General features: G+C 40.3%; 1 long non-coding RNA gene across 2 annotated transcripts; it reads left to right on the top strand.

Moving 5' to 3' along the window:
• Window positions 1-213: 213 nt before the first annotated feature.
• Window positions 214-22,280, top strand: LOC121440203. Of its 2 annotated transcripts, none has more exons than XR_005973340.1 (4): window positions 214-306; window positions 7,101-7,189; window positions 20,196-20,292; window positions 22,205-22,280. It is a non-coding gene; the product is annotated as an uncharacterized LOC121440203 (long non-coding RNA). The 2 variants fall into 2 exon arrangements; XR_005973341.1 differs by having other exon boundaries at window positions 221-314.
• Window positions 22,281-27,030: the final 4,750 nt, after the last annotated feature.

The raw sequence follows: 27,030 nt of genomic DNA, 5'->3' as shown, positions 1-27,030 counted from the left end.
GGCCCTTCCCCCCTCATGCCCCAGCTTCAGTTCCTGGAGCTTTAAAAACTCTTGCCATACTTGTGGCTTGGCCATTGTTTACCAGCCAGACTCGCAGCGGCCTTTCAGGGGCGGGGTTTATTTGCATAACCACTCCCAGACACATCAAATAGTCCAATAGTTGTCCCGCAGGCCTCACAGAGGAGAGGAGGGGGTATAGGCATAATATGAAAGAGAGGATGGATTTGATCTGTTGTTGCCACACGTGAAAGTGAAATGAATCCAGCAGAACACTGGTTGCAACGGATTTCGCCTATTGTGAGAGCGGTATGCAGGTTGGTGGCTGAGGGGAGGCTATTGGGCAGGGTGTCTGTTCTGTACTCTAATGTGTTTGCTCAGGGAGTCTCTATGTATGATCCATCCTTTGATCTTTACAGGTTAAGTGTGGAAACACTCTTTCATTTGGTAGCTAACTAGGGACGGAAATAGAGGACCATATCAGATGTCCCTGTAAGGGTGCTACAAAGTCAGCCTGACTCGGGGAAAAGTATTCTCTAATCAGTCATTTCATCGTTTGAGCCCCGACAGCACTCTCTGAGATGTCAGAAACTTAGACTGTTATTCCTACAGCCTTGACTAGTCAGTTCCTGCCTGTGCAGGTTCGAACTGAAGCCAGATGGCCGCTGGGAATATGCCCAGACTTGTCCAACAACCTTGTGCATCTGGGATCCAGAGATGAGGAAGAGAGAGGAGGAGGGAATGGATTGGATATTCAGAGCATCCTGCAGAAAGCTGAACTACTTAGCCCACCCACGTGGTGCTTGGGCAAGTCCGGGCCTGTGTAAAGAGCAATTTGGCAATGTGTGTGGGGGCTTTCAATCCAGCCTTGTCACCAGTGACTGAGTTTCATTTGATCACTTGCTGCTGGAAGCCGAGCCCAGGACAGTGATATTTTGATCCGGCCTCACCCCAAACACTGGCCAAGACCCAGACAGCTGCAAGAACTGGCGGGGTGCAGGGAGAAGAGACCTGCCAGAGACTAGGCTGGGAAAACAGGCTGGAGGATCTCATTTTGACAGGTTTTGGCGGCAATGGCCAATATCATGTAGGGCAATGGGAGGTAGTAAATTGCGGAACTATTTAGGTACCTCTCCTGTCCCCTTCACATTTAATAAACATAAAATGCATAGTGAATAATATCCCTCTATCACCAAGTTTGAAGCACTAAGCTGTCTACGATAGAGAGGCTGCATCCCTTAGGACTTAACAGACTCATCCTGAGTGGAGGAACACAAATAATACTGTACAAGGCGAATTTTAAAAGTTCAGTGAAAATTCTCTCAAGTAGTCAAGTAAGGACCACATCAACTAAAGCCAGAGAAAAGCAGAAAAGCTGTTCTCTCTCTCTCTCTCTCTCTCTCTCTCTCTCCTCTCTCTCTCTCTCTCTCTCTCTCTCTCTCTCTCTCTAACTTCTTCTTCTTTTTTTTAGTGTTTTGGGACTTGTTCTGGGTATCTTTAGGACCGGATAGTGTCCCAGGTAGATAAGGCTGGACTAAATGAAACTCTATGTAGCAAGGTGGCTCTTTAGTTCCTGATCCTCCTGCTGCCAACTCCTAAATGCTATAAGCACAGGTATGTGTTCATTAGGCCCAGCTGATTGATTTTCAGTCTTAACACCTTTGGATGCTAGAGAATAAAACTATTTGTATTCAAATCTCATTTCACCAAATAGCAACTGTGTGCCTTTGATCGAAAGGCATACAAGGATCCTGAGATTCATTTTGCTCCAGGTAAAGGTTGAATTAACAGCACCAACATCATTGAGTTATTGTGATGAACTGATTTAATCCATGTAAAATGCTTGTACATGCTTAGCATGGTTCAAAATAAGCACTCAATAAATGTTAACCCTTATTATTGAAGGTAGAGTATGTACCACAGATAAGGTTTCAACAGGTGGAAAAAGGAGAGGAGGCATTTGAAGCAGAGAAAACATGAACAACTGCTTGATGGCAAAGAACTCAGAACATGTGAAAGGAACAATAGTCAAGTTGGATGCTTTAGTACAATTGGGAGAGAGTACCAGTCAGATTGGTGGGAAACTACCCGAGACTTTGGATACCTGAGTTTCTGTTTATTTGGCAGAGCATGGTACCGCCACCGTGAGTTTCTGAACTGAAGAAAGATCAGATGTGCACTTTAGGAAGAATAGTTAGGTAAATGTGAATCAGCTGGGCACGAAAAAGAGCACACAGAAAAGTGAACAAACGGAAACTGAGGTGGTGGCTGAGTGAACAGAAGGAAGGCAATGTATGTATCAAGTAACACAAACTTGGAAATCCCTTCAGAGATTTGAAATCATGAATTACATGAGATTTGAAAAGGGAAGGATGGAGTTTATCTTTTGGGGTTAACTTACACTTTGAACCAGTACACATTTTCCTCCTACCTTTCTAGAGAGTACAATTTAGAACCTGTTGTTTGGAATCCTAAATGTGTTCATTGTATATTCAATATTTCCATGATGCGTCAGTATTAACTGGTTTCATGCAGTAAAGAGATGTTTCTTCCATCCACGATAGAATCATGAGGAAACCCAGTGAGAAAATCCAAACTTCCCTGTGTTTCTGTTTTCCTGAAAAATGAGAAATAGGTCCCACTGGTTGGAAGGATTAAAAATGATAATCTTCTAAAGGATCTATCCCAATGCTTGAAGAATAGTAGGCTTTTGTGAGTCATATGTTTCTTTTCTAACATTTGACTTCACCTTTAAACAGCCATCTCATCTCTGACAGCACTTCCAGAGGAAAAGTCTTCGCTGTTCTCTAAAAGAAGCCATTATCTGGCTGTGGGGAAATCCTTGACAGCTGAAAGTTTTTCCCTCTGGTTTCAGCCACATTTTCTTATGCCTCTGTTGTGTATTCAGTTGTTCAAGTGGTGCTTTCTGGGGCTACTTACCACACCCTTTTTTTTTCTCTTCTGAAAGGTAGGAGCTCTGAAGACCAAAGACCAAATTTCCCTCCATCTTCTATCCCCTGGGAAATCAGCTGGGTTTCTTTCATTTCTCGTGTGATAGTATTAATTAAAATATTTGTCTGCGGTTTTGAATTATACAAAATGGAGGGGCAGCACCTTAAGAGAGATGTCAAGAACTGCAAGAGAAACATAATGGAAGAATGTGACAAATTATTCCTTTCAGTTCTTTCATTGCATCTTTTCTTCACTATAATATGCTTAGAAAGAACTGAGACTTGCTGGGGATCATCTGGTCTTTGTGTCTGAGCCATAACTGCCAGCCAGTTTTCTTCTAATTCACCTGTTTTTCTTCTTCTTTTTTACAGCTGCTTGCATATAAGATGTTGGCTAGATAGATTAATTCTGGCACTAGAGAGGAAGAGAGGAAAATAGCTATTCAACTGCCTTGTGTCAGCTACATTGTCTTTGAAATTTTTCAGGAAGAGGAACCAGGGGCATAGAAACCTAAGACAGGCCACATAGCCTTCCTTTCGTTAGATGTCTTCTTGATCTGTTCCGCTTGAATGCCTTATGACGGGAGTAAGGCACACGTCATTATTGAGAGATGAAGCTTTTGAAGCAGCAGCTATTTTTTCTCTGTTTCCTTTAGAGGATTGGCTCCACCCATATATTCTCCCCTAAGGTGCTTAATGGGAAGAGTACTGGTCAGTTTTTATCATCAGTTTATATATGAGATGGACCATTATTATTAGAGACGTATGAGAGATGTTAGGATGGCTGTAGTCTGTCTTAGATTAGCATTAACTATATATTTTTCAGTGTTTCTCTAGACATGCTTTCTTGCAAATGATTGGCCTTCTTCATTCTGGTTTGGTGGTTTTCTCTTTTGTGACAAAGCCTATCAGAATTTCTAGTGTGTAAAACAATTACCAGCTGAGATTTTAGTGACCGATTATCCATTTTGAAAGATTTACAGTTATTCTATATGTATCCCTAAGAACAACCTAGATGCCCTCAACTGAAGAATGGATAAAGAAAGTGTGGTACATACACAAAATGCAGTATTACTCAGCTGTAAAAACAGTGCCGTCATGAAATTTTCAGGCAAATGGATGGAACTAAGAAAAAAAAAATCATTCTGAGTGAGCTAACCTAGATCAAGAAAGAGAAACACAGTATGTACTCACTCATAAGTGGATATTAGATATAAAACAAAGGATAAAAAGGATAACTAGACCACAATCCACAGCTCCAGAGAAGCTAGGTTACAAGCAGGATCCTAAGAGGGACATATGAATCACCCTGGGAAGGGGAAATAGATGAGATCTCCTGAGTAAACGGGGGGGGGGGGGGTGAGAGGTGGTAAGTGGGAGGTAATAGGGATGAGAACATGAGGGAACAGGATGGTCCAGTTGGGGGAGGGATGGGGTGGAAGTTCAAGGAAAGATATCTTCATAGAGGGAGCCATTATGGGGCTGCAGAGAAACCTGATGCTAGGAAAATTCCCAGGAAACCACAAGCAAGACCCCTAGCAATAGTGGAGAAGATGCCTAAACTGGCCTTCCCTTGTAATCAGATTGGTGACTACCTTACCTGCCATCATAGAAACTTCATCCAGATACTGATGGAAGCAGATGTAGAGATCCATATGTAAGCACCAGACCAAGCAACGGGAGTCCAGTTGAAGAGAGGGAGGAGGGATTATATGATGAAATGGAGAGGGTCAAGATCATGACAGGGAATCCCACAGAGACAGTTAATCTGAACTGGAGCTCAAGGACTCTAGACCTACAGCTGGAGATTCCACATGGGACTTAACCAGGGCCTCTGCATATGGACGACAGCTGTGTAACCTGGTCTGTTCATGGTACCCCCGGCAGCGGGGCCAAGTTCTATCCCTGGTGCATGAGCTGCCTTTTTGGAGCCCATTCCCTAAAGTGGAATACCTTGATCAGCCTTGATACAGGAGGAAGGGGCTTCGTCCTGCCTCTACTGAATGGGCCAGGCTTTGTTGACTCCCCATCTTATCCTTTCTGAGGAGTGGGTGAGAGTGGGTTGGGGGAGGAAGGGGAGAGGAAAGGAGGGAGGGGAAACTGTGCTTGGTATGTAAAAATGAATAAAATATAAAGAAATAGCAACCCATCTAAAAAGTAAAGTAGTTTCCATGTGATATTATGATGGAATCAAACAATAAGGTGTCATTATTTCCAGGAGGTTGTTAGTCACCATTGTGATTAAGCCAAAAAGAGTGGGCAGTACTCTTTCCCTTCCATGGGCCGCCTTTCCCTGACCCAGTATACCCTTTGGTATTTTTCTTGTTGAGAGATTACAAAGCCAATATTATGTTTTGAAGAAAAGAGAAGCTGGATCCTTGGTAACATGGTTAGTCGGCAGTCAGTCCTGAAGGTGGCCTGCCTCTTTGTTTATGGGAAATAGACAAGGCAGTGAGCCCTGGGTAGAGACTTACATTATAGTCTGAACAAACTATGTAAATTTGAGGAAAATTGTATTTTTCCCTTGTAGCTCCAGTTTTCTGACTGGGATCATAAAGGTTGAGGTTATCTTGATAGATTCCTGTGGCATTTCATGCCTACATAGTCCCAATTAGTTGTATCTTAAATTTTAATCAGTTGTCAAAATGTAGAAAAAAAATAAACCATAATGAAAACATATTGTCTTGTGAGTACTGAGCTGCCTGTTACTAAAGGAGTTCAAAGAAAGATGGATGACAGTTTTCTCTGATCAATAAAAACAGGAAGATAACATGACCTTTTGTGTGAGATTTTCAAAATCTAAAATGATTTCTGTAAATTATTTCACAAAAGCATAATTATATGTGAGGTAATAGGTTTATTTTACCACATATTTTTTATAATTCTAACCCTTTCAAGGCCTATGCTCTTTTCCTCTTTTTGAGCATTTTTTCACATAAATTTCTTCTTTAAATTTTTTTTAGTTAGCATCCAATACATTAAGTTTCATTGTGACATTTTTGTAAATGTAGATCAGTCTTTCTTATTTATCTTTGCCTTCAATTACCCTTCCCATTTCATGGGCGTGGCTTTTAAATGGAGGGTGGAACACCTTTGGCAACAGTATCTCCTTCTCTCTGAATGAGCCTCAACCTCTGGGCTGATTTTCCAAGTCTCATTGTGGAGGTTTTGCCTTGGGTTTTATTACATGTGCCTCCGGCTTTATCCCACAGTTTCTGTAGGATATTTCATTCCCTGGCCTTCTGAGGAAGAAATGTCATATTTGATTACTTTTGGGTAAAAAGGACTGAGGGATTCAGGGTGGTACAATTGGTCTAGATTGCTTAGTAATCTGAACAAAGCCAAAAGTAGTAAGGGAAACCAGAAATTAGAACAGACTTTCCGAGTCACACAGTTTCCAGCCATGTACATAAAGAAATCATATCATGATCTTGATTTCTTTCTGCGATACTCTGCCAAATTTCCTTGGGAAGCTAATGAATCTCCACTTCAAGCACTCTCTGGTAGGTAATTAATTATTTATTGTTCATAGCGAAATTTCATGCTGTCTTATGGTGGTCGATACACGAATCAGTGACTCACTTAGGCTTGAGTGACAGGGAAGCAAATCAGACTGAAATATTGACTCAACATTGCCATGACCTGTGGCTTGTCGCCAATGTCCTTTGCTCCTCTGTGCTGGGTGGGACAGTAACAATAGTCTTGCAGCTCTTCCCATGTGAAGCCCAGTCTGGAGTTTCCAGAGTGCTTTCACATACATTGTCTCATTCTTTCCCTTGAACATATTCCAGAGCAGTTTCTGGACTTGGCTTCTACTGGACATGACTATTTGAGGAGAAATCAAAAGGGTATGTTCCCTTTAAAATCAGCCTAGAATTGATTGACTTTAATTAATTTTATTAATTCTTTTGTTAATCATTTCTCTCTCATATATATGCATATATATGTATGTATGCATAGTTTGGGGGGTTGACCTTTTGTTCTGCTCAATGTATTGTCTTCGAAGTTGTATTTGTGTTCTTGAGAAGTTTATCTTTTTCTGAAGTAGCTATGTGTGCAGGCACACATTCTGAAACTTCACTCGTGTGATTACTGTTTGCCGTTGGATGAGTAGAAGTGGCCCCATTTACTGACTAAATTCTACTTCTACAGTGACACCTGCCTTGAAAACAAACTCTATACTTGGGCCCACCTCGGATGAGATATAACCTCTCGCTTTGTGCACTGGAATAAAGGACAAGGTAAACACGTGAGTCACTCTTTAATTGTTTACAGCTCCTTTTTATTTTCCCCGAAGCTGTTATCATGCACAGAAGAAATTCTTAAGCCACTAGGAAAATAGAAAAAGGAGCCAATTAAAAACTATAATAAACACCTTTGTCTCTTAATTATTTCTATGCCAGGCATATGATTTAGCAAATTAAAGCATAAAAAGATAATTTACTTTTAAAATACGGCTTCTAAGGCTCAAATCCAATTCATCAAGCTTTTGTGACAAGCACAATTACCTACCCACTAAGCTATTTTGCTAACTTGCAATTTACTTTTACACAAATCAATATAAAAATTGCACGTCTTAACCCCTTTGTCCATCCCTGTACCATATCTGGCACTAACTCTCACTCCTTAGTTATTAACGTTTTATTATGCATTAGTGTTCCCAGAATCAACTTTTCTCCTGGGTTTCCTTTGTGTGCTGGTGGCTGCTATTTCCTTTCTAGCTTTAAATATGTGTGTCACTTAACATTTTGTTTGTGGCATCCTTCTTTATCCATCTAAGTCTATCCCACTATTTACCTAGTATAATGATTCTTAACCACCAGATGTTTTGATTTAGCCATGGGTGTAGGCATTTCACAAAACTTCCCCAGTAACCTTTTTATGAGGATTATTTAAAGAAAAATCAATTTAATGTTCAGAAAAGTTTTTTTTTCTTTTCACTGAAAATATCTCAAAAAGGAAAAAGATCAGTAAGGTTATGCACTCCTATTTTAGTAGAACCCTGCTTGGGAAGCATGATACACTTATGGATTCTAAACTGCCTTTGAGTCTTAGCTTTCTTCCTTTTTTAATTTTTTTTACTTTATTTTATTATTATTAAAAATTTACACCTCTTCCCCACCTCCCATTTCTCTCGCCCATCCCCCCACTTCCCCTCTCCCTTCCTCTTCCAGTCCAAAGAACAGTCAGGGTTCCCTGCCCTGTGTGAAGTCCAAGGTCCTCCCCCCTCTATCCAGGTCTAGGAAGGTGAACATCCCTTTTTTAACTTTTTAAAGTAAATTTTTTCATCTATTTATCTTACACCCTTCCCTCCAAGCCCCTCCCCCACTTCCTTTTCCACTCCCCAAACCTCTCCTGCTTCATCTCAGTCCAGAAAAAGGCAGATCTCCCATGAGTATCAATAGAACATGGCATATCAAGTTGTAGTAAGACTAAGCACCTCCCCATGTATTACGCCTGGGAAAGGCGTCCCAGTATGAGGAATAAGGTCCCAAAAAGCAAGCAAAAGAGTCAGAGGCAGCCCCTGCTCCCATATACAGAATTTGGCTTTCTTTCTTGCCATGTAAATGAACTTTAGGTAATTTCTCTCTCATTTATTCTGTTTGGTAAAATCTGTCTTAGCTCTCCCCTATGGTTATTGTGAAGATCAATAGAAGTAAGGGGCTCTACAAACTATAAGGTTGTTACTATTATTCTGTAGAATCTCTTTTTACCATTTGGTCAAGTAATAAATACTTACATAGTGTCTACTGTGTGACAGGCACTGTTTTAAGTATATTGCATGGGGTAGTAAATATAATGGGTACAATGATATCATAGTTACTTCTCTTTAGAGGAACAATAGTATACATGTTAAGAAGAAACGCATAATGTCTAAGAAATTCATACATACAATGGAGAACAATGAAACAGGAGGAGAATAGGAGGATTAGGGGAATTCTGACTTTAAAATAGTGGCCAAAGAAACCCTATTAAGGGATGATATATTAATAAAGACCTAAAAATTTGAAAGATCCAGTAAAATGTGTATATTTAGGAGAAGATTCTTGGTTTGAGAAGGTATGAAAGCCTTTCACTGAAAATATCCCTGCTTAATTTGACGAATAGCAATGAGATCACTGGGGCTGAAGTGGATACAGTAAGGAGAATTGTAGCCCCCTTGGCTAAAGGTAGCAGAGGAAGTTTTAGGTAGCCAGATTCTATAAGATATCACCGGTCATTAAAAGGATTTCAGTATTTTTGCAAGTAAAAGGAAAAGCCGTTGAAAGAGTTGAGAATAATGTCATCTAACACGTTTTAAAGGATCTCTTCTATATTCTTCTCCTTTCTCCCTCAGTCTCCCCCAAAAAAGAAAAAAATGGGTACATTACCTCTGACTATGGAAGGATGGGAATTCTATTTTACTGATTGTGCTATATGTTCAAGCAATACCGAAAGTCAAAGCTAAAGGAACCCGTATAACTACCCCATTCTTTAGCATTGCTGTATCTGAGAATCAAGGGGTAAACTGTGTAAGTTCCAGAAGCTCAGTTCATACTTGGACGGATTATATCAGAACCTCAAGAGTAGTACCCAGATATCCATATACTTTGAAGCCTCAGAAATATAACTAAGAATGAGGACCGCTGTTCTGAAGTATTTAAAACTAATCAACCTTCTCATGATGACTGTTCAACTTGACTCAGCACTGAGTATCACTGTTACCTTTGGCAGAGCTGTCCCTGGGACCATTTACTCTAAATAAAATAAGAAATAAAAGAAAATGACAAATGGTGAGCAGGAAGAAGGTAAGATGCTTGATAATACAGAGATCTGACAAGAGGAAGCTCAGCTAGAAATGGATTTGGCCCAGACCAGAAAAGAGAACCATGAGAGGCATTGTCTAATCATTTACAACAACATCTGTCCTGCAGGCCAAACATCTGGAATTGATAAGGGCACTATCCAGACTAGAAGTTTGATTTCCAAGGAAAGAATGATTCTCAAGGCCAAGCTGTACCGCTGCTCTGATTTTTGACAGCCCCAAGCACACGGGTGGTGACTGGGCTTACATGAGAGGAATGGACAGGGAATGGGGCAGCTGCTATCTTCATCACTCTTCTTAAATCTCAGGACTTCTGCACTGCCCAGGCAAAACAAATAGCCTAAAGTCCTGAGTTCTTAATTTAGACTCGTCATCCTCCAAGTTCTAGCCATCCTAGATAGAGACCATGCTTCATGCGACAGGCATTTCTGCAAGTTGAGAAGACCAACAGCCACAAATGGTGGCCAGAGGCAGCTGCACACCCAGCCGTGTGACAACCTTACACCCAACAGAAACGTAGCCAGCATCATTTATTCAGGGCACAGTGAGCTAATGTTAGATTATTATTAATGCCAAGCTCGTTGCTTTTCTTTTTCCTGTATGCCTGCACTAACTCTCTTCTAGGTTATTTTCTGAGGAATTAGGACAATGGAAAAAGGCTCACAGATTATGCAGATAGTAGAGAGAGGACAAGGAAAGAATCACTACTCACTTTGCAGTCATGCCAGTCTTACTGGATAAATATTTCTGTGCACATGTTTAATAAGATATTCATTTAATAATATCATATTAAGTACATATACATGTGCAAACACATTGAATATAAAATTGGGGTGAAAAGTTGAATGAAATAAATCATTTGGACCAAGAGGATATTTGAGTATTTAACTTGAAAAAAATGAAGGTCACCTTTCTCCAAAAAACCTGAAGCATAATTCATATAACATAAAATTTACCATTTTCAATTATACAACTTCTTGCTTTATAATATATTACAAGGTTCTACTATGTAATTCCTGGTCATTTTCATTACACATTACATAGACACTGTCTCCTCCTCCTAGCACATGGCAAATGCTAAACCTACTTTTTGTCTCTGTGGATTGTGTATTTTGAATATCATATAAATGAAGTCACATTATTGTCCTTCCATGTCTAGCTACCTCACTTAAGTATAATATTTTAAAGACTGATTACACATTATAGCGTACATTATATATTTTATTCCTATGAATAATGCCTTGTTGTACAGACATCAAGCTCTGTATATCAACTTTGTTTATAAGTTGATGGACATTTGATTTTTTTATTGTCTGTTATTATGAACATGCCACCAGGAACATATATGTACCAGGTTGTGTGTGAACATGTGCTTTCACCTCTTATCATATATATTTAGGGGTCTATGTTTAGGAAGAATTGTTATATTATAGGACAATACTATGTTTCATATTTTTAAGAACCAATAAATCACTTTATATAAATGGTGCACTATTTAGACTCTCAACAACAGTGTATGGAATCCTAGTTGTTTACATCTTCCATGACAGTTGATTATTCATATTTAAGAAAAACATATAGCCACCTACTGCATATAATGAAATGTTTTCTTATAATTTGAATTTGGATTCTGACTGAGCACACATTCACGTGCTTGTCGGTCACTTGTCCTTTTTCAGAAGTGTCTGCTTAAAGGCTCAGCTTATTTTATGTTGTACTTTTTAAGATTTGAGTTGTAAGAATTCTAATTATATTCTAGGTACAAATATTTTTTAGTTATATAATTTGAAAATTTTAGTTGGTTGGTGGTGGTGCACGCCTTTAATCCCAGTACTTTGGAGGCAGAGGCAGGTGGATCTCTGTGAGTTGGGGGCCAGCCTGGTCTACAGAGTGAGTTTCAGGACAGTCATAGCTACACAGAGAAACCATGTCTCAAAAAACAAACAAACAAACAAACAAACAAAAACCCCAAAACAAAAATGCTGTGAGCTTATTTTTTTATTTTATTAAACTTTCTTTTTATTTATTCTTTGTGTCTTTCAATTCATGCATGTCAATCCCTTTAGTTTCCCATCTCTTCATATCTGGCCTCTGCCTTTGCAACCTTAGCCTCAAAATATAAAATTTAAGAGAAAGAAGAAAAAAGGAGAAAAGGAAAAATCTTGTTATGGAAGTTGCAATGTGACACAGTGAGTCACACAGTAAACCCTTTTATCTATGTATCTTTATTTGTAAGTGTTCATCACAAAGAGTCATTGGTCTGATTCTACACTTCTTGTTTCTGCTACACGATTGATGCTGGACTCTCACTGGCACTCCTCTTAGATATCCTGTGGTTGCCCTGTGTCATGGCAATCCCGCAGACCAACCCCTTCATGTGCTGGGATGCATGCTGGGCTGGGCCCAACTCATAACCCTTATTCTGGGCCTGGGTAGTGGCATGGTTGGTCAATCCCTCCAGTTCTCCCTTGTTTTCACCACCAGGGTGAGCTCTCTAGCATTTCCCTGGCTAGTTCATCCCTTGCAATGATGAGCAAGAGCCAGGGCCATTTCTTCTACTCCCATGCCATAAGGGTCAGCTCTAGCACACTTACACCTTCAGGACCAGTTCTCTAGTGCTGCCCAGACGAGGTGTAGAGAGCACTCTGCCAAGTGCTGCAGCTCATGAGGGGCAGGGAGAGTTCTACCAATTTTATCCCTCAGGGTCAGATTTCTCACCTGCTACAGGCAGCAGGGTGTGGGGAGGCATGTCTCCCAATATGGTAGATGGTGGGCAGGGCCAGATCCCCCATGCTCATGTTCTTGGGCAGTTCACCCACCTCCCTGTCAATAGGGTCAGCTCTACTGTGCTGCCCAGGTTGGGTGCAGTGTCTATTTTCCCCTGAGTGTTGCCACCGGCAACTGGGGGAGTGTCATCTCCCTCACCCAGCACAGGTGTCAGGGGCAAGCAGGAGGGCATCTTTCCCTCACCCTCAGTACCTTATGGCAGATGAAGGGCGTCTTCCACCCTCAGAGCTAGCTCACCAGTGTCTCTGCAAACAGGGTCAGCTCTACTATGCTGCTCAGGCGAGCATCAGGGCCCACTTTCCTTAGTGTTGCAGCAGGTGATGGGGAGGGATAGCTCCCTCATCTACCGTAGGTGGTGAGGGGCAAGGGGTAAAGGTGGGCATCTCTCCGCCACCCACACTGCTTCATGACAGAAGAGTAGTGGGGATAGCTCTCCCATGATCACAACTTCGGGTGAGGGAGCTCACCCACAGCTCCACCAACAGGGTTGGCTCTGTTGTGCTGCCCAGGTGAAATGCAGGACCTGCTCTCCTGAGTGCTGCAGTTGATGGGACTTAGAGGCAGCTCTCCTACCTCTCCTTCACCTATACTGCCACATGGCAGACTAGGGGCGGGGCCAGATCTTCCAAGCTCACATTCTTGGGGCAGGCTCACCTGTGTCCCCATCACCAGGTCAACTCCCCTGTGCTCCCCAGATGAAGTGCAGAGCCAACTTTCCCAAATCTTGCTGCTGTTAAAGGGGAAGGTCAACTCCCTTGCCTGCTGGAGGATGTACAGGCAAGGGGGAGTGCATCTTTCCCTTGCCCCCACCACCACACAACACACAAGGGAAGCAGTATCAACTATGCCCCTCTCATGTCCTCAGGGCTGACTCTCCCATGTTCCGGTCTATAGGATCAACTCTACTGTGCTACCCAGGCAAGGGGCCGCAACCGGTGAGGTATTGGGCCAGATATCTGACCTGCTGAAGGTGCTGAATGGAGGAGGGCATCTTTCCTTCACCCACACCACCGCATGGCAGAGGAAAGGGGCATAACCTGTTCTAGCATTTTCACTCACGCCCCTGAGAACAAGGTCACCTCTATTTTGCTGCCCAGGTGAGGTATAGGACCCTGTCTCCTGGCTGCTTCCACCAGTGAGGGGCAAGACCAGTTCTCCCTAGGATTGCAGCCTGTGAGGTGCTCGGGCAACTCTGTACAGCCCTTTCCTCTCTGCCTTCAGTGGTATCAGGAGCCATGGAAATCAACACAGTCCGTGGTTGCATCAGGGTCATGAATCCAGACATGGGTCCAATAATCTTAGCTTATTTTAAATTGCGTTTTTAAAATTTTTAAGTTATAAGAACTCTCACTATACTCTAGGCAAAAATACCTTATTAGTTATATGATTTCTAATTTCTTATCTTTTGTGTGAATTATTGTCCATCTTTATTTTTAAAACATTTTAATCTTGATTAACATGTATTAATTTTTACATATTAATGAGGTTCAGAGTGTTATTTTAATATATTCACCCAATGAAAACCAATCACCTTAATTTGTTTCCTTCTCCTTCTTTCCTGATGTTTCTTTTAAAATTAATCTTAAAAAAATAACAAATATCAACTAATCGTTTATTGAGCGTGTTCAAAACCAAGATGTAGGAGTGTTAACATACAAGTGGGCCAGAGAAGAGTGAGCTGGTGCCCGGTGGTGTGTTTCCATGCTGGGTACTGCTTCACGACCAGCCTTGAAGTGCCAGATGTTGTCATTGGCTGCTTTGGAGATCTCCCCACAAAGCTATCACGTGGGAGAGAAAAAATACTACCCAACAATTCATGAGAGGGAAAAAAAGGCAGAATTTCTCTTCTTGATTCTCTCCTATCTCCCTTTATCTATTAGTCAAATTTTACCCCGGAGTATTACCTATCCCACAAGTCTGGGATTCTATGGCTATGAAGAATTTCAGATCCCATCTCCTACGGTAGGGAATTCCATTCGAGTCTAGTGGGAAGGTACAGAAACCCTACCTATGTGAATAGCCGTGCCAGAGAGAATCTAATGTGGTGCCTACACTATATTCATTGTAGCCTAAGACTCTTATTGTTATTTTCTAGAAGATGATGAAATAAAACATGGTGTTAAAAGACCTTTCCCTAGGTCATTTTTCAGTAAGCACTAGTTTTATTTTTTTAACATAAACCTGGTGCTGAAGACTGTGGAAGACCCAGGTAGAGATCCTGGACTTTATGGACCAAGTAAACAAGGGTCATTAAAGGGGTCTGAGGTGAAGAGTGGCAGAAGATAAGTTTTTTTAAGCCTTTATCTCTGTTCCATTTTCTCATCTGACTAAAAGTGTATAGTATGTGGCTTGGAGAGACAAGAGCATCAGACACTATTTTTGAAGGTTTTGAGGTATCCCTGGTGAGGTCAGCAGCTTTATTTGGGCTTTAATCCCACAGCCTAATACTCCTTCCTCTATTTAAACCTTTTCATATCAAAGGGATGAGCTAGTCTGAGGCAGTGAGGTCAGGGGTTAGAGAGCCATAGAAAGGAGAATATTACCTAAAGCTCCTGATTAGGTCTAAGAAGACCTTGGGTCTTTCTCCATTTGGCCCGAGGTTCTAGGCAAACTAAAATCCATTGATGAGTTCTCTGTCGCTACCTAGATGGTTACATGTCATGAACTGTAAGCTGCAGTCATTATGTCCATAAGGTCAGTATCTAGTGTATATTCACATAACATCCAAGCACATGAGGGCATGTGCAGTGTTTTATACATGTAGGGCTTCTTACCTGTATCTTTATTTCAGGACAGATAAGGTGAGAACATTTAGTATATACCTTTCCACAGCTGCCATACTGGCATAAAGAAAGACTTGAAACCCAGAGTTTCCTCTTGAGTGCATTTTGGCTTTCTCTTTACTCTGTGGAGCTCCTGTGGGCTACTCAAACAAGAGAGGGCCTGCCTGGCAGGTGCATTGTGAAATTCAAAAGTAAACAGACTACTAATACCCAGCCACAGTAATTCAAAATTCATCGAGATTTCTGATAAATAGCATCTCATGAGTAGTAGAGGATGTAGCCCGGCCCAGTAGATGGCAGGCCTGATACTAGTACCATTTCATGTGTTGAAGAGGCTGTTTTAGAAGGGAACAAGCATCCTGCAGTATATGGGTTTTGGTGATGGATATGATTGAGATGCCACTGGAAGCCGAAACTGGAAGGCTCAGGCTCACTACAGGATATCATACTTTCCCTGAAGGTCATGGCCATTCCTGGAAGCCCAGGCCTTCCTCATGGCATTGTGTGGGACCCAATTGTAAATCACACTCCCTGGCTAAAAGGGAGCTGCTCCCTGAAGGGGTAAGAGTCTGCTGGGAGCAGTAGCCCACGTTATCCTTAGTGACATAGTGAATTATGATTACTTTTTACTCAGACTTTGCCTAAGTGACTCAACAGACCAAAAAAATGTGTGTGTGTGTGGGGGGGGGGACTTCAATTTCTTCAGACTCTGAAAACAATGATGAATGCTTGATGACCCATGGTTGTAAGGGATGTGCATTCTTTTTCCAGAAAAGAAGCATATTCAGAACTAACAGCAACTTTTCCTTCTCTAGAGGTGTCTGCTGGACAGACCATCAGGATCTGAGTTCTTGAGCTGCCTACTCATGTTGTCCAGAATTCAGCTCCACTTTTGGACTCCAGGGTTCAGAGTCACTTCAGATCGGAGGGGAGGCTATTTCCTAGTTTCCTAATCACATTTTGAGACAAAAGCATTTTGGATTTTTAAGTACTAAAATATATAAAAACTTGTCTTCTCACCCTGCCCTTTGGTTGCTTCTGGTATTTTGCTAAAGCTTAAAAACATTATTATCTGAGCTCCCAAGAATTTAAGCCCATCTGATTTGATCAAAACAACTTTAAATTATACATTTTAATATTTCTTATGAAAAAAATCATATAAACAAGAAACAAAAAGGTGATTTCTATATTTAAATTTAGATGACATATAAATGGCAGTGAAAATATATAATGACAGAAACTATAATGACAGTCACCTGCAGGAAGGTGTCATGTTTCCTGGAAAAGGGGTACAAGTAGGCAATGTAACCTGAGTAGGCAATGTAAAGATTCTATATGTTTACATGGATAGTATTTCCTGTCACAAAGCTCAGAATTTGTCCTCTGCATTTGAGATTTCTTCAACGTTCATCTATTTTCTTGGACTATATTTTTCTTCCTGTTTTGTTGGGCAAGGTGGCGGCAGAAAGAATTTTTCAGTGTGACTTGTTTTGGTACAGTTGAGTGGATTTTGAACTTTGGCAGAAGCATAAAGAACCCCACCCAGCCTGTGTCATGCTCCAGGAGAGAAGACAAGAGAGGCCTGATACTTCCTTTCATTTCCCCCCTTTCCACTAATGGAATGAGATAAAAAGAACACAGTCCCACGTCAAAGATCAGCCAGAGCACTAGGATGTGACAATAAAAGTGATTGTTCGGTGGGAAATGACCTGCTACTCAGTAAAGTCCCTAACATCATCCCCCTCGCAGTTAATTTGTATATATTTTCTTTGCATTTCCATTTCAGAAGTAATTATCTCAGAAAACTTTCTAAGCCTTGTTCACTGTGTTCTTATATGGGAATATCCTGATGGAAAAATATTCAACGAACACTAATACAGTGTTCATTTTAGCCAAGGTGACTTAGATACTGCACACATTGAAGGGCACATGTGCTTAAGCATCATGTTGTTGGTGGGAGCAGTTACCAAGGAGGGATGTCTTCTGCAGACACCCGCTTCTTTGCTGTGACTTCCATGTTCCTGATGACATGGGCCATTGAAGTATTTTATGTGCTTCACCCTTTTTTTTCCTGCAAATGCCTGGAGTGATAAATGCAATTTCCCTTGAATTCTTTACACTTCTAAAAAAAAATCTCTTGTAAACTAGGGGCAAATGTAAAGAGAAGTGTCTAATAACCATGTAGTAGCACTTGCACACAGCTCCATACTAGGTCCTATTTTTTTTTCTTTTTTTTTTTTTGGCTTTTCGAGACAGGGTTTCTCTGTAGCTTTCGAGCCTGTCCTGGAACTAGCTCTTGTAGATCAGGCTAGCCTCGAACTCATAGAGATCCACATGCCTTGGCCTCCTGAGTGCTGGGATTAAAGGTGTGTGCCACCACCACGCGACCATAGTAGGTCCTTTAGCATAAGAACATCTAGTTCTTTATAAATTACCATGGAGGGTGTGTATTATTAAAATAAAAAAATTAAGGGTAAAATAAAAAAAAAATTTAAAGGCTGGCAAATGGCAGAGTTCTGATTCACATCCAAGTCTACTTGGAATGGGTTTACAATGAATTGTCTGGAAAAGCACTATTGGAGAGAGAAATGATCTAAGTTTCTGAGACACATACATAATTAATCATAGATCAGGAAAGTAAGTGTGCTCACAAACTAACAAACAGCAAGCGCTGTTGGCTTACTATTTCTGTATTAACTTGGTGTTGGGCATTAAGATTCTTTACTAAAAAATTCATAGGTCTGACTGTGCATTGCTGACTTGTTCAAAACTACATCTTCTGTAACACTTAGGAGGAGGACAGAGTCAGTAATAGGATATTTAAGAATAGTTGTATTCACAATGTCTGATTATTCTTTCTTATTCTTACCATAAATTAACATCTGCTGTAGGACACTGCTATTCACAGGAAATAGTTTCATATAAGGCCTCACATTATTGATGGTGATGACCTTTATTAGTTATTAGGCAGTTTTATCAATATAACCAGGATACTTCAGAACAGTCTAGCATACAGATGGCTTTGTTTCTTTTCAAAGAAAATAGTTTTCAAACTCCAATTGACAATTTAATTTATGTTTTGGATAATTGTTTTTATTAAAATAACAAGAGGGACAAAAAAAATCTGTGTTTATTTGCTATGTCTGGGTATGTGTGGAAAGCCTACCTAGACAGGAATCTCAAACTAGGGCTAAAGGGAGATACTATGTGTTCAGGCAATTTAATTTTTATTGGGTGAATTGGGCTTTGGAAACCAAAGTGAAAATAGGCCAGTAGCTTCCGTGAAAAATTTCAGGCGCTTTTGTTAAGAATTTATCTTCAAAGGAATTTTGCTTTGTGGATCTTGTCAATGTCTGTCTGTCTTTCTTTCTTTCTTTCTTTCTTTCTTTCTTTCTTTCTTTCTTTCTTTCTTTCTTTCTTTCTTCTTTCTTTCTAAAGAAAACCACGCAGGAAAAGTTTTCTCTAGACAATCCATGCTGGATTTGTTACCATAATCCTGAATTCCATTGTTGTTGAGTGTTAAGAGACTACTAATAGTTTTTGTCCCCAATGAGAAGTATAGAGAATGAAGATGGGAAGCTTGCCTTCTGAGGCTGACAGTTGGAAACAATAGAGGAGAAAGTGTGTTCATTTTGTACCGAAAGTGAATTTCATAGGACACCTTCCATTGAGTGAAGAAATTAGAAAGAAGAGTTATTGGGAAAAGTTATACTTCAACAAAAATGCCAGCTAACACATATATTTCTATTGGTGACCTTTGTGGAGATGATTGGTGGTCACACTGTCCTCTCTTATAATTAGAAGCATATATTAAGGTCAATCAGTATGTTGAGAACCCACCTGAAATACAGTCTTACAAGAGATTGGGAGTAACAAAAAAAGTCCCATCATGAGTTTTATTTTAGAGAGAAGGGCACCATGTTATAAAAATTGTGTTTGTGCAAAGCCACCTATCTCCATATTAACACTGTTTTACTTGTATAGTTTTTCATGATTACTTAAGGAATTTAACACATTTAATCCTTTCAAAAACCTGTCTGGTGTAAAAGACAGAAGCATGATGTTCATTTTCTTCAGTTTAAGTAACTGAGGTCATTAGTAATCCATCCAAGACTGCAAGTTGAAATGGAATGGGCCTGTCAGGGTAATCAGACAGTTTGGCAAAGAAGAATCATGTTTCATTTTTTTTTTCATTCACAAATAAAGATATTTTTCACATTGCTTAAGTTAAAAAATATCAAAAGTATTTGCAAATATAACAAAATAAGTGTGAAAGTGATTTTTAAATTCTTAAGAGATTTTTACATATTTGTTTGTAGCCACGAGAAAGAATCCAACTAACCAAGCAGTGGTGGCACACACCTTTAATCTCAGCAGTTGGGAGGCAGAGGCAGGCAAATCTCTGTGAGTTCAAGGCCAGCCTGTTTTATAGAGCAAGTTCCAGGGCAGGTTCCAAAGCTACACAGAGAAACCCTGTCTCAAAAAGAAAAAGAAAGAAAAAAGAATCCAACAGTTTTACTTATTTATTCTTTTGCTTGCTTGTTTCTTTGTTTATTGACAGTGAGCTCCTGGTAGAGCTGAACATTTCTTTGTCCCTGTGCCTTTGTGATTTTTTTTTTACTTGTAAAGTGGAATTTATAATAATTTGTGTCATTATTTTTTGAGAATCAAATATATTGCCACATAGGAAGCATTTAGAAGAGTTCTAGGCACACCATCTGTACTCTAAAAGTTTTACCTATATTAGTTTCCCTTCTTTGGCCATTCTCACTAAAAGCCACAGTTAAGAAGACACAGAAACAAGGTGTCAGGAAAGCCCCTGCTTGAAAATCTTCTGGTTTTCTCAGTAGCAATTGTTTTCTGTACCCATAGTTTCTTCATCATGGATTGTCAAGAAAATGAGTACCAGGACCAATGGGGGCACTGTGTCACCTGCCAGCAGTGTGGCCCTGGACAGGAGCTCTCCAAGGTAAACTCTTCTGATCAGTGCTTTTTTTTTTTTTTTGTACATCTAAGAAACCAGGAAGTGTGTGTGTGTGTGTGTGTCTGTCTGTCTGTCTGTCTGTCTGTCTTGTGAAAGAAATAAAGAAACAAATGTTTAAGAAAAAAATTAAGAAAGAACAATATTAGAAGTTCCATCCATTCTCGGCTCTTATTAGTTCAGTTCAGTTAAGCATATACAATGAAATACAAATCGTATGCAATAGTAGTCAGTGTTCAATCACGAAGTGAGGCTAGCAGACTCAGAGGCCAGGGAGAGCTTAATGCAATACTATGATACCTCATAAAGAGATATGTACATATCAAGGTTCAGAATTTTTGCATTCGAGATATCTGTTAAACAAAGCAAAGTACATTTAATTAGGTTTAGAAACAAAATACCAGGTTTGGGGAATGTGGAAGAATCAAGAAAGCTAATGTGGCCTCTGTTCTGAAGGGTCTGCTTTACTAAGAAAACTGTCTGAGAAAGGATTCGGCAATAGGAAACAAGGTGAAGCATAGAATGGTCCAATTAAAGGTAAATTTTTGAATAAAAAGAAACGCAATGAAAACTGAGATCAAGGCAGGGACTCCTTAGTTTTTACTTACTTCACATCCCCTGTTGTTTCTTCAATTGGGGATGATATTAGAGTTTACTATAAAGGCTAGAAGAAGAAAGTCAGTAAAGTTTCTGTATGCTCGTGCTTGTTTTTGCACATTTATTCATTCATCAATTACTTACCTCACATTTGCAAAGTGGCCAGTATGATTGTAGGTATCTCTCTCTCTCCCTCTGTCTCTGTCTCTCTCTGTCTGTCTCTGTCTCTCTCTGTCTCTGTCTCTCTCTGTGTCTCTCTCTGTCTCTCTCTCTCTCTCTCTCTCTCTCTCTCTCTCTCTCTCTCTCTCTCTCTCTCTCTCTCTCACACACACACACACACACACACACACACATTGAGGGCCCAGGAACAGAATTATGTTGATGTGATGCAGTGATGTGATTCAGAGTGGGAGCTGGGAAGAGCTCCCTGAGTAACTGCTTTCTGGGAATGACGTAGAGCTAATGCAGTCCCAAGTGAAGTACAAATTAGTATTGTTTCATGGATAAGAAGATTAACACGGCTGATTCATAAATAAAGAAAGGGGAAGGAAAATATAGGTCAGACAACTTGGGAACTTTGATGAGAAACATCTTTTTTTCTAAGGGCACTAAGAATCTTCTGGGGTTTTTAAGTAAATAGCATGTTCTATCGACTAAAAGAAATAAAAAAAATATCCTAATTCCTTCTTCCATTTATAAGTTAAAAAAATAAAAAGACTAAAGCCCAAGGCTATCAAAAGATAGTATTAACTCTAGTTTTAACATGTATTCTACAGAGGGATGCCCAAAGTGTTGTGGAGGAATTCCAAGGCCATGACAAGGCTACCACAGGATAGGTCATATTGGTTATTAGGACGAATCTAATGCAACAAATTTCTTGTCTTGACAAAAATATCTCTTTTAAGTACCACATCAGACTTCATGATAAATGGTTTATAAATGGTCCTCTCGTGTACATGGTTATTACCTTTAAAATCATCTGCATTGGCAAACCTGCACTTCTTTGAGGGAAAAAAGAGGTCTGTTAATCTGTCAAGCTGCTGTCATGAAATCCAGAAAAGGAAGACCATGATGAAAGTTCCGTTTGACTTAGTGCCTCTCTGACTGCCATTTACTTCCACACCACTTGAAAGTTCAGAAAAAAGCCACATATATGGCAATACTGCTTCTGGAAAACTTTTAACTATAAAGAATTTCTATTCATCTGGTCATCTGTACTTTGTAAAGAACTCTCTCAAGAACATTATTTTGTTTAGTTTTGTAACTGTCCTGCCAGGAAACTGTTGTGAACCTCATTTTACAGACTAGACAACCACAGTTCAGAGAGTGTGTGCAACTTGTTCAGTGACCGTGAATGCCGAAGAAATACATTTGGAGTCAGGTACGACTGGGTCCCGTCTTTCTTTCAAATTAAGTAGGATGCATTAAATTGAAAGTAACATTTTCCAGAAGAAGACATACCAATAACCTACAGGGCCATGAAACCATGCTCTACCTCACTAACCAGGGAAAGACTTTTCAAACAACACGATTTTGAAAAGAAATAATACTGAAGATTTTGCTTTTAATGCTGGTAAGGATGTAGAAAAAGAACTCTTCCACACGGTCGTAAGAATAAAGTCGTATTGTAAAATAGCTTAGATGTTTCTCAAAAAAAAAAATTAAAAATAGACATTTTTAGGGAAGTTGGCAGATTAGAGACCTCATGATGCAAGCCACTGAAAGAAAACAGGAGAGAACAGGGTCATCTTTATCCTTGCAAGAGACAGTAGCTCTAAATGGGCTTATTAAGCCAAGTGAGATCTCTGTGGGGAAGCAGACAAGAGTGGCTGTGAACTAGTGCCTAGCTGCACAAATTGGCTCTGGTGAGGTAATTGGAAACCACAGGGAAGCACTTTGCAGTACACACACTCAGCAGAGCTGCTGTAGCAGTTAGCTGAGAACCAAGGACTGGCTAGCAATTGGAGATGAGGCCTTGGAACTAAAGCTTTCCTTCTCACAGCAGGGTTCCAGTTGAGGTTAAGCGGGAATTGCAGGACCAAAGCTCATACCGCCTTCCCCTTTCTGAGTACCAGTACACTGTGGCAGAGCCTGAAGAAAGATCTGCCACAAAAACTGAGAGCTGGGTGGGTCCAGGGCCTGAAATGTGGTAGGGCAATTGACACACTCTCTTAAACCAAGTCTGTAGCTTTAGTCATTGGGAACCCATGGCAACAGATCCCAACCTGTCTTCTCCAGAACAATGCTGCCAAAGCACAGAGAGTACCAAGGAGGGAACTGAGAACTGCACGGCTCACCTCACTGCGGCTGTGCCAAAAGCTCAATCCAAAGTGATACTAGCTAACCTCTATGAGACAATGCGTACACAAAATCAGGCTTTACAGATGTCTACTGGAATACCAAACCGATCGCAATGCTCCCATTAGTGCAGGAAGGGAAGAAAATTTTCAAAATACATTCCAGGATAAAAGAAATCTTGACTGACATGATGTTTTTAATCCAAAGTGCTTTTATTATACATTCTTGCTACTGTTGAAAGTTTTGTGAATTTTAATTTTTCTTTTTCTCTTTTAATCTTAACTCTTGAATAAATGCTTCATAATGGTTGGGCTTTAGGTCATACACTGCTCATTTTGTATGATTGTTGTGTTTGCTTTTAAACCATTGTACTATTATGTACTTTGTGATAATCTTCCTACATACAAACAATGTATTTTCTCACTCGTTCCTACTTCTTCTGATATTTTGTCTTTCCTGCCCCCACTTCTTTTTCTTATTAACTCTAGATCTCCAAAAATTTTTTAAAAAGGTTTAAACTATAGAAACTAACAACATCCCAATGCTCTGTTCCCAAATATTTTTCCTCATCTTAATTTCCTTCCAATTAATTTAACAGGAATCCCAATCCTTATCTAGACCACATCCCTCCTACTTAGAATCTTGGTAATACTCTACTATTCACCATACTACCCATATATATTATTCCTCCAATAGTTACTGGAGTTAAAAGGATCATGCTTACTAACTGGCTAAAAGGACACTTTCATAAAATTTTATCCAGCAATGTGGCTGATTCTACAGATAATATTCAAGTATTACTGTAAATCCCCATCTCCAGCCTCCATCTTTGGAGGCCTTGCCCCTGTGCCCCTTGAACCTTACCCCTCTCCAAGGAGGGTCAAAGTAGCCGACCAAACCTTGACACCTCCCCTAAAAAAGTCAAGACCACTCCCCAAGGCTATTTAAACTGCTCCCCCAAAAATCAGCACGTGGTTTTCCCTCTTTCCCATGTAGTCGCATTGGCAGCTTTCTGGTTTCTCTTGGGACCACCCGAGAGTGCAGGAGTTCAATTAAGCCTGGATTTCTTTCAATTTGGTTTGTTTTGATTTGGCTTGATTGGGATCTTGTGTCGGCAGAGAGCTCGTGTTAGAAAATATTCCTAACATTTACCAGGCACAATGAGTACATGACAGGGGTATTAATTCTAAACTATGCATATAAATTATATCAATTGAATACTGATAACATTTTGACTGCAATAGAACAACTGATAAACCCAATCGATGAATAACTCAGATGCATAGATCTCAATGGAATGGAACAAGGAAGAGAACAAATCAAGGAAATATGACCTTCTCCCCTTGGAAAATATCATAGTACTGGTCCACAATGAGACTGAGTTAGATAAAATCCCAGAAAAAAATATATTAAAGGTGCTAGAAGGAGGAAATGGAAGAGAGGAAATAATGCAGTTATGCTTCAATTTTATTAAATATAAGAGAGTCAAAAACAGTATATTCAATAAAACCATTATAAAAAGCTTTCAAAATTTAAACTAAGAGGATGGCTATCCAGGCTCAGGAGGCATATCAATCACAAAATGGCAAGGAACTGAAAAGATCTTGAAAAAAACTTTCCTAAATCAGAGTAGTTAAAACTCTCTCTCTCTTTCTCTCTCTTTCTCTCTCTCTCTCTCTCTCTCTCTCTCTCTCTCTCTCTCTCTCCAGAGATAGATAGATAGATAGATAGATAGATAGACAGATAGATAGATAGATAGATATAGGTAGATATAGATATAAAACTGATGTATAAACTGATGACTTGACCTTTCCAAGCTATAGTTGAGGATGCGGTTTTATTGGAGCTATGAGGGAGAGCACATTTAGATGCATCTGGAAAAGTCCAGAGCAGGGAGAGAAAGTAGTACAATGAACATGGCCAGCATATTGAACCTGGCAATGAGAGGAAGGGTGGAGAGTAAGAGCAAGAAAGAAAGACAAAGAGTATGGGGAAAGGAAATCAAGAGAGTGTAAGAGAGAACTAAACTAAGATGTGTGTGTGTGTGTGTGTGTGTGTGTGTGTGTGTGAGAGAGAGAGAGAGAGAGAGAGAGAGAGAGAGAGAGAGAGAGAGAGAGAGAATAGCAAAAAATAGCAAAGCTATAAGAAGAAATGAGAAGCTGGGGAGAGGGAGGCCAGTGAGCTGTAGACAGTTAAAGTAAGGAGCCTGATGGACTGCCAGGAGGGACTGAAATATGGAACAGGTACTTGTGATACTCAGGAAGCCTCAGGCCAGAATGCCCTTTGGTATGCTCATAGGTATCACAAATAGGAATTTGTTCCTTCTGAAAGTGATAAGGAAATGGTTCCTTTGTTAGAGGGGAACTAGCTTCACAAGTTCCTGAGGAAGGCTGGCTTTTGTCTAACCATCAGAACTTTCACCTGGCAACTATATCCAGAAAAGTTATATTGAGGAGATAGCTCATTTAATAAAGTATTTGCTTTATACATGTGAGGACCAGAGTTTAGACCCCTTGCACCCATAAAAAAAAATCCATACCTGGCAACATGTACCTATAATTTTATTCTAAAGAAAAATAGCTAAAAGGATATTTTTTAAAATTTATTTATTTATTAAAGATTTCTGCCTCCCTCCCTGTCACTGCCTCCCATTTCCCTCCCCCTCTCCCAATCAAGTCCCCCTCCATCGTCAGCCCAAAGAGCAATCAGGGTTCCCTGCCCTGTGGAAAGTCCAAGGACCACCCTCCTCCATCCAGGGCTAGTAAGGTTAGCATCCAAACTGCCTAGGCTCCCACATAGACAGTACGTGCAGTAGGATCAAAAACCCAGTGCCATTGTTCTTGAGTTCTCAGTAGTCCTCATTGTCCGCTATGTTCAGCGAGTCCGGTTTTATCCCAGGCTTTTTCAGACCCAGGCCAGCTGGCCTTGGTGAGTTCCCGACAGAACATCCCCATTGTCTCAGAGTGTGGGTGCACCCCTCGCGGTCCTGAGTTCCTTGCTCGTGCTCTCTCTCCTTCTGCTCCTGATTTGGACCTTGGGATCTTTATAGGTTGGTTGCAAGCTAGTCTGTTTGGATTTGTGAGCTCCAGACTCATTGAGAGGCTTTGTCTCAAAAAATTAGTTGAAGAAGATATGTGATTTGCATGTGATCTTGCATGCATGTATACACACAATCAGAGATTAAAAATAAATAATTTATTAATGTAACTTATGGCTTTGGAAGAACAAGTAAAGCCAAACCCTAAATCAATATAAAGAAAGAACCATTTTCCAGGAAGAAATTAAAAGAATGGAAAGAACAATCACAATAATAAAACAAAGCAGATAATTAATTAAACAAAGACTTGGTTCTTTGAAAAATAAAATCAAATTAATCCTTAACAAAACTTGTTAAGAGAAAAAGAAGGGAAACCTGTTATTCTTTTTTTTTAAGATAAGGTTAGGGGAGGCTGGTCCCACAAGGGACTGTGGAGTCACTGGAGCCTTTAGAGGGGCCAAGGCAAGTAGAAAACCATGGCCAGGGAGACAGGCAGATAAGCCATGCAGAGAGAGTTTGGGGTATAGGAGTTTATTTAGTGGGTTATGGAGGGGAAAGGGAAGGAGGAAAAGAGAGATAGGGGAGGTGGGGAGAAGGGAGAGGGGGAAGAGAGAGAGAGGCAGCAGTCACCGCTTCAGAAGAGGGAGGGACAAAAAGAGAGAGAAGGCAGGCTGGAGGAGGCAGGAGATCCGCTTGCCTGGGTGGAAGGGGAGGAATGGTTGGGATTGAGTGGTGCTTGTATGTTAAAAGGTCTGGACACCCAGGTGACAGGCTAGCAGATCATAACAAAACTG

Source organism: Microtus oregoni, unplaced genomic scaffold (genome assembly GCF_018167655.1).
Source record: "Microtus oregoni isolate MIOR12 unplaced genomic scaffold, Mior012 000066F_057, whole genome shotgun sequence".
NCBI lineage: Eukaryota > Metazoa > Chordata > Mammalia > Rodentia > Cricetidae > Microtus > Microtus oregoni.
Note: the sequence above shows the minus strand (reverse complement) of the source record. Positions and strands in the feature narration are given on the sequence as shown.